The sequence below is a fragment of the Danio rerio genome, chromosome 19 (genome assembly GCF_049306965.1).
Source record: "Danio rerio strain Tuebingen ecotype United States chromosome 19, GRCz12tu, whole genome shotgun sequence".
Lineage (NCBI taxonomy): Eukaryota > Metazoa > Chordata > Actinopteri > Cypriniformes > Danionidae > Danio > Danio rerio.
Window position 1 is genome coordinate 44435001 of NC_133194.1, and position 12500 is coordinate 44447500.

At 38.5% G+C, this 12500-nt stretch overlaps 2 protein-coding genes across 3 annotated transcripts in view; one reads left to right on the plus strand and one right to left on the minus strand.

Moving 5' to 3' along the window:
• Window positions 1–12500, minus strand: part of trioa (trio Rho guanine nucleotide exchange factor a) — a 784286-nt gene that overhangs the window by 375368 nt on the left and 396418 nt on the right. The window lies entirely within an intron of this gene.
• Window positions 2702–12500, plus strand: part of gatad2b (GATA zinc finger domain containing 2B) — an 88583-nt gene continuing 78784 nt past the window's right edge. For both annotated transcript variants that reach the window (XR_012394639.1, XM_005159747.6), the window contains exon 1: window positions 2702–2814. The gene's annotated coding sequence lies outside the window, so the exon portion shown is untranslated. The remainder of the gene's footprint in view (window positions 2815–12500) is intronic.

Consider the following 12500-nt stretch of genomic DNA (forward strand, 5'->3'; position numbering starts at 1 on the left):
ATGCAAACTCCACACAGAAATGCCATCTCCTCTAGCTAAGACTCAAACCAGCAACCTTCTTGCTGTGAGTCACTGTGCCACCTATAAAAAAAGATTTAAAATATGATAATTTCAAACTTTTTATACAAAAAAATTGTTCAGGGTCAAGACTGATTTTTTTTGTAATTTAGTTAATTATTAAACTCATTAAATGTAATAAAATAATGTGATAAATTTGAATACCTCCAGATATATTATTAAAATATTTCAGCAATGTAAAATATATGTTATGTAAAAATATATACTTACATAAATTAAGAATTTTATTAAAATATCTGAAGGTCATTTTTGCTTAGAAAAACCGATTAACCAGAATGATTTAATGTATGTGTTTTATTTTCATGCCTTTCGTCTTTCTGAAGGTCACAGGGGTCAAAACCAACATTTGACCTGCATGTAATTTCATTCTTTGGCCACACAGACACACACACACACACAAATGAAAACATTTTTCAAAATCTCTTCTTTTTGTGTGTACATAGTAGCAAAATAAACGACATGAGGGCAAATGATGACAGAGCTGTCATGATGGTTGAACTATCCCCGTAAGTTAGCCACTTCGTTCTGCACAGATTCCTCGTGGGATTTAACGTATTTAATGAAGTAAACCTTTTCAGATGTGACATGGAGTAGGTGTAGACAGAAGTGAGTTATTAATGCACTCCATATTGCAGTGAGTCACTGAGCTCGTGCCTTGTAAATCTGCCGTAAACAACTCGAGCCGCCGCTAGAGGTCTCAGCCTCAGTGTTGACAAACAATAAAAGAGTTCTATGTGAACATCAATACATACCAGCTCCGGTTAAAACGCTACGTGGGTTTATGGTGGACAAATGTTGCGATATGTCACTAATCTCCCCTGCTTTGTAACACGGAGACAGCTCCCGTTCACCGGAGAGCGACTGACGGGACAAAGCCGCTGCGGTCCCATATAGAGTCTACAGTATATGACGAGATACAGTAGGCTATCATACAGTGAGTGTAAACAATACCCGGATGAAGAAACGCTGCATGCAACATTCATTTCACGGCTCTTATGTTACTGTATATACACGTGCAAGCAAAAAAAGACGTTTATGTTCTCTTCGTAAAAATTTTGTTGAAGTGTTTCGCACCTTTGTTGCACTCTTAGTGTTGTGGGCTGCAACAATGCATGCATGTGTAAGTAGGTCAAGAGAATCGTATTGTTCATTCAGTGTGTGCTACTGCCCCATCACTGAGTCGAATATAAAAATAAATGAGAGCAAGAGAAAGACGGATACAGGTTTATCTCAAGTGCAATGCAAATAATATGTATTTTGCTGTAGGAGACTGCTTGGCATGCTGATATCACTATATTTTTAAGATGTTTATTATCTGTGGTAGATTGCTTAATCACTGTGTCATCATACTGTAGGCTGCCACACATTGTTTTCCTAAAAATACAAATATTTTGAAATTGTTGCATTATTGTTAGAATAATAGTTGGAGTGTTTTAAAACGAATCTAAGAGTTATACATTATTATCATTAACATAATATCTTATTTAATATTTTTACATTTAGATTTTGTATTTTCTTAATCATACAAATGATCAAATCTCCACCTGAGTTTTATCTTCAATCTATTGTTATGAAGATGTTTGGTATGCATCTATAAATCCCAACTAGGCTACTGCAAAGCATTGACATTTAACTCGTCTTTTTGGAAGCATGCCGACAAGTTGTGGGTGGTGTGGCACTGAAAAAAAATTGAGCTGGTCACCAAAAGGTTTTAACCTTGTAAGAGCCACGACTAATTCACTGAGCATGTAAACGCACATGCATTATTGCTGTTATACTGTTGCCTATATAAACTGGGTGACATTTATTGATCACCGGTTATGGCAATAACATCATTTTAGGTAAAATGTAAAACATTTTTGAAAGATCATTTAATAAGATAAACAAATCTATAAATAATGTGTTTAAAATGAATTTCGCATCGTGCGATATCTTAAAACAAAGTATACTATAATATAATAATCTAATATGAATTGCAATAGACATTTAAGAAAAATAAATAAATCTAAATACAAAAAACAATCTTTTATTGATTATTATGATTGAATTGGAATAGGAATGAATCACGATCATACATTTCAATGCTTGCAACATAATCCTGACTAATTAGGATGGTTTCGGTATTTGTTTAAATAAATCATTTCCACGATGCTTCAGACAATGGCAAATCAAATCTCGCCCGAATCCCTCCAGTCCACGTACGCGGCCTAAAATCAACCATTAAAACAACAAATCTGTCGCTGCGAGAAAGTACCACGGTCTGTTTCGCTGCTCTGCAAGTTTTGAAAACGTCTGGAAGAATGTCCAAATGTTGCAGACGATCGGCGCGATTTCACACCACAGCGGTCCTCAAAATGCTCCAGTCGATCGGAAAGAAGAGCGAGTTAATATGGCTGTCCACAATTTATCTGTCAGTGTAGTAAGCTCGCCTTGTGCTGCCGACACGACGCGCATAACAACCCATTTAGTTCCCATCATTTCAGAGCTTCTTGTCCCCTCCCCTCCAGACACAGACAACAACATACACCTTAATAGGGGCGCGTCTCCGACACAGCCGCCGACCAATAACCCGTCTGTCTGGGCAGAGACCAAGGGGATGAGCGCTCGCCGAGGCCCAATCAGCGCTTTTGTGTTGCCTGCCGGTGCCGGGGACTGGTCGTGAAGAGCTACAGCAGCGCTTCAGGATCGGAGAGTGAACCCGGAGCCAGAGGAACCTGAAGGGTAAAGGCGAGTCAGGTGAGTCCGGGGATTGACGCGCGGCCTAGCCGGTATCCGATCGGATTGGGGAATACTCGAGCTATACGGTTTATAACCGTATCCACACGCGAATGGGCTGTAATTCGGCGTGGATGAATGGGTTAAACTGCGAATAGGGGTTTTGAAGGAGGCTGCTGAGCAGCCAGACAATAGCATAGCGGATTTTGCGTGGAAAGCAAACACGCAGCAGTTCAAAGTGGCTTGGCTAATACTATTAAAATGAGCTCGGGATTGCGCCGTGGCGTATCGCACATCGAGCGGCTATTTCAAGAGCGATTCCGCTAAAAGCCCGTCACATTTAGCAGGCAACTTTGACAAGTTTACTAGCCAAAGCGGTATTTTAAATGTGTGAAACGGCTTTCATTGTTTCATCTGGTGTCTCTAGGGGTTAACCCAGATTGGCGGAGAAAGCCTCGCGTCCTCCCGGCTGTAGCTACAGTAGTGCAGTAGCAGCTCAGACACAATGAACAAAAAACAACATATACACAAATACAGCGCCATCTAAATGCACCTAACGCTCGTATTCCCGTTATATCAGGCGAAACGGGCTGTTTAGTGAGTGTTTTGGAGCTGTTCTGGGGAGCGGGCTTTCACTCTACTGTGCCGAGGGCACACGGATGGTGTACGGTGAGCCTGTACAATTAGAAAAAAAAGATGTCGAAAATGCATCAGCCATTTACGTAAGTGAGGACGTTCTCTCAACTTGCTCCATATGCACGCAAATGGCTGCCCAACACTTGACAGACGTAAGAGTGAAATCTAATTCCAGCGTGAATGCAGGTATTGATCGAAGCCAACAGGGAGTCACTGATAATCGGGGGGAGATGACGTTTAGAAAGAAACTCTGATCAATGATATATGCGCTCTGTTATTCGTTCTCTGCAGACACGTCCAAAGTGAGACAGGGTTTACTTTATAGGCTTTATATAGTCAGAGGCTTACTCTAGCAATCTGCTTTGCAGAGTTTGGCCCCTGAAGATTTTTTTTCATGGGCATTATGTTGCTAGATGACAGTAGTTTGTTTTTGGAGACTTTTTGCACATATTTTTAAGTAAAAGTGCACTTGACTTGACATAACTTATTTTGGCAAATTCATGTTTCTTTACCTCCCCAAAGTATTTTAAACACATTTTTTGAACATTTACAAAAAGTTTTATATTTAAAAAAAAAGTGCACTATGTGGATTGGGTCCACCACTCATGTGTGCTGCCATGTTGAGATCATGTGACCTGCTGTGTCATGCAATGCAGCCAAACCGTTGGGTTCCCAATGTAAAAATCCCATTCATTTTCTCCACAGAAGTGATTTGTGACCTCAACTCAAATTTAAAGACCAACCTATTGTGTTCTGTGAGGTTGTAAATCAGTAGAAGTGCATTTGCTGAAGCCACCAGTCTACATTATTTCAACTGATTTAAAAAAAATCACATTTGACAGGATGAATTCTGTTTAAAACTACATTACCCATGATTCTACAAAGAAATCCCCCCTAATCAGAGAATCTACAAGGCAGAAGAACTTTAATGAAACAGCCAATGAAAGTCAGTTTCCCCTACACTCTCACGATCATGTTGTAATATCTGTACGTATATATAAGCATATTTTGAAATAATTGATTGTAATTATCAATGGATTTTATTTGGATTGTCTTTCACAGTGCTTCATAGAATCGAGCTGCATTGATCTCCCTCATTAAGGCCATGAATGTACCTTTCGTATTTTGCTTTAAGTCAAAGTTTTTGATGTGATTCTCCTCACAGCTGGTTTGGATTATGAAGTGTAACTGTTTAACAAAGACTTTCAAATCCCTATGCAAAAACAATGGAAAAAACAAGGCTGCTCTGCTACTAATGGTCTGAATTCAATAATAATAATCATTATATGGCCGTATCGTATAAGGCTGAGAGAGACGCAAATAAAGTGGCAACTTGGATATAAGGGTCGTACACCAGTTCAGTTGTCAACATAGCTTTAAAGCCACTTTTTTACAGCTAGATAAATGTAAACAAAAGCATTACCTGGTGCACCTTTTAACTTCTAGAAATCCTTTAAGTTCTGAGATATTTTCATAGCATATATGAGATTTTCCCAGTTTGACAAGTGGCAAGAGAGAAAGCTCTGCACCTACTGTTATTAAAGCCACTTATGGTTATTGTTCAGAGAGAAAAAGGTCCGTTCAGAAGTCACCGAACACGTACTTCTCAGAGAATTACCCTGGTGAAATCCAAATCGCACTAACGTCTGATGCAAGTAATCTGTGTAAACAACAGAACTGTGAAGCAGAAATATTTTTTTTAGCAAGTAGCACATCAAATAAGCGCCAATTGGAGTGTTTTCTGCTAATTTCGAAAAAAGGCTGCTGCATACTGTGAGGGGCGCCCCACTAGTGTTACATCCTCAAGAGGGGTCCAAACAATGTTCTTATTGACTGTTTTGCTCAAAGGCATTTTGTGTGGACCGTTCCCCCTCCTCCCCCTCAGGCGGAAGATACTTGGCAGCGTGGTATTTATTTTTCTACCTTTTTTGGACTATTCATCACTTTAGTCGGCGCGCCCGAGCTTATGGCCATCGCCTGTGAAGGGATTTTATGCAGTTTGTTCTCTTTAATTTCCATGGTGCATGGGCACCTTATTGCTAGTGACTGTCTGGTTTTGTTAAGCCCACGAAACCTGTGAAGTGCGGTGCCAGGTGATAAGATGGAGTACACTGAGCTGAGCAAAGACTCAAGTTATCAATGTAGATTTCATCATAGATCTGTCACGGTTTAGAGGTAGCTGTTTGAGTACCTGTTCTGCCTAGACCTGCTGCACACCAGATCTTATGCTAGAACAGGTGCTTTAACAAAACACTGGCTTTCCCTTGCTGAATGCATGCTTTTTTTCTGTAATATAAGGCTATATTAATGTATATTTGTTAGATTTGACGAGATAATTCACACAAAATGTACATTTTGTGATGATATAACCAGTTTTTTTCCAATGCTTGTATGAGTTTTGTTCTTCTGCTGAACACACACTTAAAATATGCAGATCAGTGTGGATCAAAACATCTTTTTTGTGTGTTTACAGCAAAAAAAAAAAAGGTCAACAACTTATTTTTAGGTAAATGACATTATTTTTGGATGATATGATATAAACTACAAGGAACAAATAGTCTTAAAGAAAGTTATTTTGTGTTGTCATGAACGCGACACGCAGTTTGAATTGTGAATGAATGGAGAATGATTGACAGGCGCAGTGGAGGAAAGCGCTGAACTGAACATGAATTTAACCATGTGATTATTCATCTGTACTTCACATTAAACTATAGAATGGCTTCAGAACATTTGGGATATAGTAGGCCTACATGACAACTTTCTAGTGCCTTACAAAAGGCTACCTTCATGGCTTTTGTTGGCTTATAAACACAGAATACAGCACAAGATCGGTACCAGCTGGCCGACACTCGATCCAGCAAAAATATGCAGTATCGAACCGATATCCGATCCAAGTATTGGGATATGTACATCCCTAAAAATATTCAAGTCAGTGGTGGACCACATTCTTCAAAACATCTTTTTGTGTGTTCAGCTGAAGAAAAAAATGTCAACAACTTATTTGTAGGTAAATTCCTTGATTTAGTGATTTGGGATGATGTGATTTAAACTAACAGGAACAAATAGTCTTGGAGAAAGTTGCTTGTGTTGTCATGAACGCGACACGCAGTTTAAATTGTGAATGAATGGAGAATGATCGACTGGTGCAGCAGCGGGATGCGCTGAACTGAACATGAATTTAAGCACTTGTATATTCATCTGTACTTCACATTAAACTATAGAATGGCTTCAGAACATTTGGCTTATAGTAGGCCTACATGACAACTTTCTAGTGCCTTAAGCCTGGTTTATACTTCTGCGTCAAGTGACCGGCGTAACCCACGGCGCATGCAGCGCGCGTAGCTGTGCATTTATACTTCTGCGCGCTGTCTCTGTTGGTCTGCATTAACACTTCCGAAACTCTAGTTGGCAGTGAGGTGTTAATGTTCCTCTGTGTCGAGTTTCTTCGATGCTGTTTTGTTTTTCCTGAACACTTCCGGGATGTACAAGTTGCTCAAACTCGATCATTTTTAAGGCAGGAACCGGCGGACGTGCAACAACTTTAACTATGAGGTAAACACAAAACAAAACTTTCCATCCGGAGCTCCTTCACGGGACTCCACACTTGTAAACAATCGCTCCATCAGGCTCGCACCATTCACGCGGCTCTCAGTCGCGCCCAGACTCGTCAGCGCTACCAAGCCGACCAATCACAGAGCTTGCGCTACACGTCGTTGCAACTTGTAGTTAAATTTTTTTGAGAGGTGCATGTCAGCGACGGCCACGGCGAAGGGCTATGCGTCAGCGCCGTAAAATACGTCGACGTATGACGCAGAAGTATAAATCAGCCTTTACAATAGGCTAACTTCACTGCTTAGTTCGCTTATAAACACAGAATACAGTGCACGTGCAAGATCAGATTTGAATTGGTACCAGCTAGCCGATACCCGATCCAGCAAAAATATGCGCTATCGAACCGATATCCAATCCAAGTATTGGGATCGGTGCATCCCTAGTTTCTTTAGCTCCATGTAATGTCAGTGAAGGTCAGGGTTCATTCAGGGCAAAGGTGTTTTGATTTAAATTTCGGTATACTTTTAAATTACGGCTGCACGATATTGTAAAAATTGAATTGCTTTATTTTTTATTTTTCGATTTATATATTGCGATACATTTGCATCCCCATAAAATCTAATAAACAATCTATAAACTTTTAGCTCCCCTGACACATTTTCATTGTTGTTTGTGCTATTTGTAGTGCATTACTGTATTTGCATGTGTTGTATTTTTATGCATGACTATCTATAAAAGCTAAAGCCGACTTTTCACTGTACACGACAAACGCGAGCGCCAGAGCTGAAGTCATTAATTTCCAATGGAGAGTAGTCTGGGAGCTGCGTGTAGTTCCGATCATCTCTGTATGCGGAAAATTTAGATCGGATTTGACCTGCAGGTAATATTTGATCTCCTGCGATTAGACCATATTAGACCAGTCACCCGGATGAGATGTTATTCTAGTGTTGTCCAAGCAGGTCCATGCGCTTGAGATGAGAAATAAGAGTTTTTAAATTATTTTTGGAATCAGAAAAAAGTCTAATATTAAAAAAAAATCTATTCATAAATGAGTAGTTAAAAATATTTAAGTTGTCTCCACATTCCCTCTAAAATGTTTAGCGGTTTATGAGTTTCTACTATTCATTCATTTATTTATTCATTCAACCATGGTGAACGCATGTAGGGTTTAGGCTCTTTTTGCACTTTATTTCGGACACCGTGAGAATCAGTTTGTCATCTATGGTGCACGACAACACTGAAAATTCTGTGCGACTGCCACAAGGTGGCGTATTCCGACAGTCGTGTCCAAACCTCGTGTGAAGTGGAAAGGCGGCTAAACAGTATTCGACTACAGTAAGTGAATGCTACAAATAATTTAATAAAATTAATCCAAAGTTAAGGTCACAAATGGTACAATTTCTTATACCTGAATGTTTTAAAAATCATTATACAATCACAGGAATCAAAAACACATGCAAATGATTAAATTATAGTACAAACTCAACATTGCAAATCCTGCGATGTGACTATTGCGATCACATTGCGATATCGATGCTAATATTATATTGTGCAGCTCTATTTTAAATGTAAAATTTCTCATTTGGCCACATTGGTTCACTGAAACATTGGAATGCACACAAGTAACTATATAATGGTAAAATGTTTTTCAGATTATTAAAACACTCTTCATCCTAAGAGCAAAAAATGGTTGTGTAAGCAACACTAAAAGGTTCTTTGAGGATCTTGAAATGGTAGTCAGACTGCATCACCGCAATGCTCTTTATTTTAAGAGTTTCTCTAATACAAATAAGACAAGCATTTCCATTAAAACACTCAAAATAAAGAGAGTTCTTCAGTGATGCAATAGAATGGTAGTTATTGGAGTTTCTCAATAAAGCTTTTAGTAAACAGTTTTTTTTTACAGAACACTTTTTTTCTTGGAATGCATTTTAATAATCTGAAAAAATTATATAGTTAGGCTGCACAATATTGGAAAAATCTATCATTCTTTTACGATATCAATACAATTTTTACCAGATAAAGTACACAATATTCGATCGAATCATGATAAAGTTTATGCTGATAACAGTGATAAGCTCTGGACTTTTTAAAGCCAATCGCACTGCAGAAGTATACAACAATGGGAATCTAGAAGTGTGTTGATATTAGAAATGCATTGAATTTTCTGCCGCTAAACATTATCAGATACCGAAAACAGGTTATGCTATTTATTGGACCCTCTCATTTTAGTATCTTCAGTCATTGTTGGGGTACTCTTTTAAATGTGGAAGCATTAGCAACTGATATCGAAATATACATAAATCATTATCGTTCAATATGGAAAATAATTAATCGAGATTGCATGTTTGCCATATTGCCCGGCCCTAGATAATCTGAATATCTCTATTTGGAAAAAATGTATGCTAGATCGATTGGAATGATTCTGCAGTGGGAGTGCATCTCCATAAACTCTTAATAAACAGTCTAAAAACTTTTTGGGGACCACCGACACATTTTCAATGTAGTCTGCTATTTGCAGTGCATTTCTGTATTTGCATGTTGGAAGTATTTTCACGCATAACAATCTATAAATACAATCAAGACAAAGACGCAATTAAAATAAAGTGTTTTATTATTACCCCGAGGCTAACAGTATTCAAGTACAGTAACTGAATAATAAAATTAAAAATAATTCAATAAAATTTATCGTTGTTGAAGTTACAAATGGTACAATTTATTATGCCTACATTGACAGGCATCAAAACACATGCAAATGATGAATTATAATCCAGACTCAACATTGCTTATGGTCACGATGTGACTTTTGCCAATGATCACATTGTGATATTGATGCTTAAACGATATTTTTTGCAGCCCCATTATATAGTTTAATGTATTTTAAAGGTTCTTTGTGCAACCGTTGATACCAATATAGAAACTATTGATAGCAATGAGACTTCATTCTCTGGGGAAAAACATTTTAAAAACTTGTCAGGATTAAAAAAAAAAAAAGTGTATTCTGCAGTAGTGTTGTCAGGTTTTAAGTTCAGGACCACTTTGTTTGTACTCTATAAACAGTAGTAAACTGATAACCTTTACGTCCAATTGCAGTCATTTCTGTTGAGCATGTGATCCCAATGGCCAATCAGCGGTGTTTAAGAAAGCACTTCAATGTTAGTGAGAATTAGACAATTAAAATCTCAGTTCTGATTGGTATGGAAGTTGATACTTTTAACAGTGATCTTCTGCAGAATATAAAAAGTCATATTAAGGTGGTCAAATGCTCTTTTTTTGGTTGATTGTGTTTTATAAAGAGAATTTTAAATACAGAGACAGCTGAATATAGATATTGTGTTATTTTGCATTTAACTCAACCTCAGTTCAATCATGGGATGGTCTACAATAAAAGATCGTCCCATTGAAGAAATCTCAGAGAGAAATCGCATTTAGAACTGGATATTGACTCTTGGATCAGAAAGAGTACTTGACTTGGCGGGCTTTCAAGCCTGCTGAATGGTCAGAAAAGGTAGTGTTTGGAATTAGCAGTGCCCCTTTGGCAAACGGTTTGAGTAGACACAACAAAACGACTTGCTCTGTAAACACGCGCCATGAGATTTACGGCAGTGCAATATGATGATGTGGACCGAAGTTGTGCTAGTTTTGTAAAACGAACCCTCACTGCGACAGTCCTGAGAGGCAAAGTGGGGCATTGACACTCAGATGTCCTCCCATTGATCTCCTACCCTTCAACGCACCTTCACTGCTGCTTTAAAGCCAGGTGAAACGAGGAGGAAATGTTGGATTTTTGGTGTTTGTGTGATAGTGGGTTTAAAAAAAGACCCTCAGGACCAAACTGTCAGGTCCAAAAGGGGTTGATTCATTGGCTCTTGGGTAAGCTAGGGGCTGCAGTGTGCCCTTTCCCCAGATAAGGCTTATGGGTTTTGGAAACAAGATGGCCACATGTCTTTTGGCTTTATAAAAGCAGGGTGTAATGAACAACATCATTACCCCAAACATTTCCATTGACATCATCGTGAAATTAGCCAGGCAGATGCTTAAAGGAATGTTTTGATTTGTACTTGATTTGTGGTTTGAAGTTACGGTTGCGAATCTCAGAAATAAGTAACATGTGGAATGGGGAATGCATGTACAATGCGGACATGGCGCCGAATAAATCTACGTTATTTCTCAGCCATCCTAAAGCACTGAAATGCAGCTATTCCCTCAAGAAAATCCATGCTAGCCATTTAGCAAAAAAGCTAGAGTGCGATGATGCAAATCCAAGTCTATTGTGAAGTGAATTTGACGTGCAAATGAAGCATATCCAATTCACTTCACAAACGTGGATTCACATCGTCGCACTCTAGCTACGTTGCTAACATGGACTTAGACACGACGTTGAACAAATCTACGCTGTTTTTCAGCTTCTCTAAAGCACATAAACAAAGCTCAATCTCAATAAAATCCATGTTAGCCATTTAGCAATGAAGCGAGAGTGCGATGATGCGAATCCACATCTATTGATAAGCTATTTTGACGCGCGAATGAAGTGCATCTAATTTACTTCACAATAGACGTGGATTCACATCATCACACTCTAGCTACGTTGCTAAATGACTAACATGGACTCAGACACAGTGCCGAACGAATCTGCGCTGTTTTTCAGCCTTCCTAAAGCACATAAACACAGTTACTCTCTCAATAAAATCCATGTTAGCCATTTAGCAATGAAGCTATGATTTTGACCTCTATTGTGAAGTGAATTTGACGCACGAATAAAGTCCATGCGAATCCACGTCTATTGTGGAGTGAATTTGACGCATGAATGAAGCGGCTTTGACGTGCGAATGAAGTGTATTAAATTTATTTCACAATAGATGTGGATTTGCATCATCGCACTCCCGCTTCTTTGCTAAATGGCTAACATGGACTCAGACACAGCACAAATTAATATACGCTGTTTTACAGCCTTCCTAAGACACATAAACAGCTATTCTATCAATAAAATCAGTGTTAGCCATTTAGCAATGAAGCTAGAGTGCGACGATGCGAATCCATGTCTATTGTGAAGTGAATTTGATGTGCGAATGAAGTTCATGCGAATCCATGTCTATTGTAAAGTCAATTTCATGTGCGAATAAAGTGTATCAAATTCACATCACAATAGACATGGATTTGGATCATCGCACTCAAGCTTCGTTGCTAAATGGTTAACATTAACTCAGACACGGCGCCGAATGAATCTAATCTGTTTTTCAGTCTTCCTGAAGCACACAAACACAGCTACTTTCTCAATAAAATCCATGTTAGCCATTTAGCAATGGAACTAGAGTGCAGTGACACAGATTTACGTCTATTGTGAAGTTAATTTGATGCGTGAATGAAGTGAGTAAACTCAAATAGTTTACACGTCTGTTTACGCACAAATATCTTGATTTATTTGTGTCTGGTATGAACAGTATTTACACGCCATGGGGATGCATGAAATAAAAGCATTGTGAGAATGTTACTATTTTGAAACACTAAAAAAAATTAGG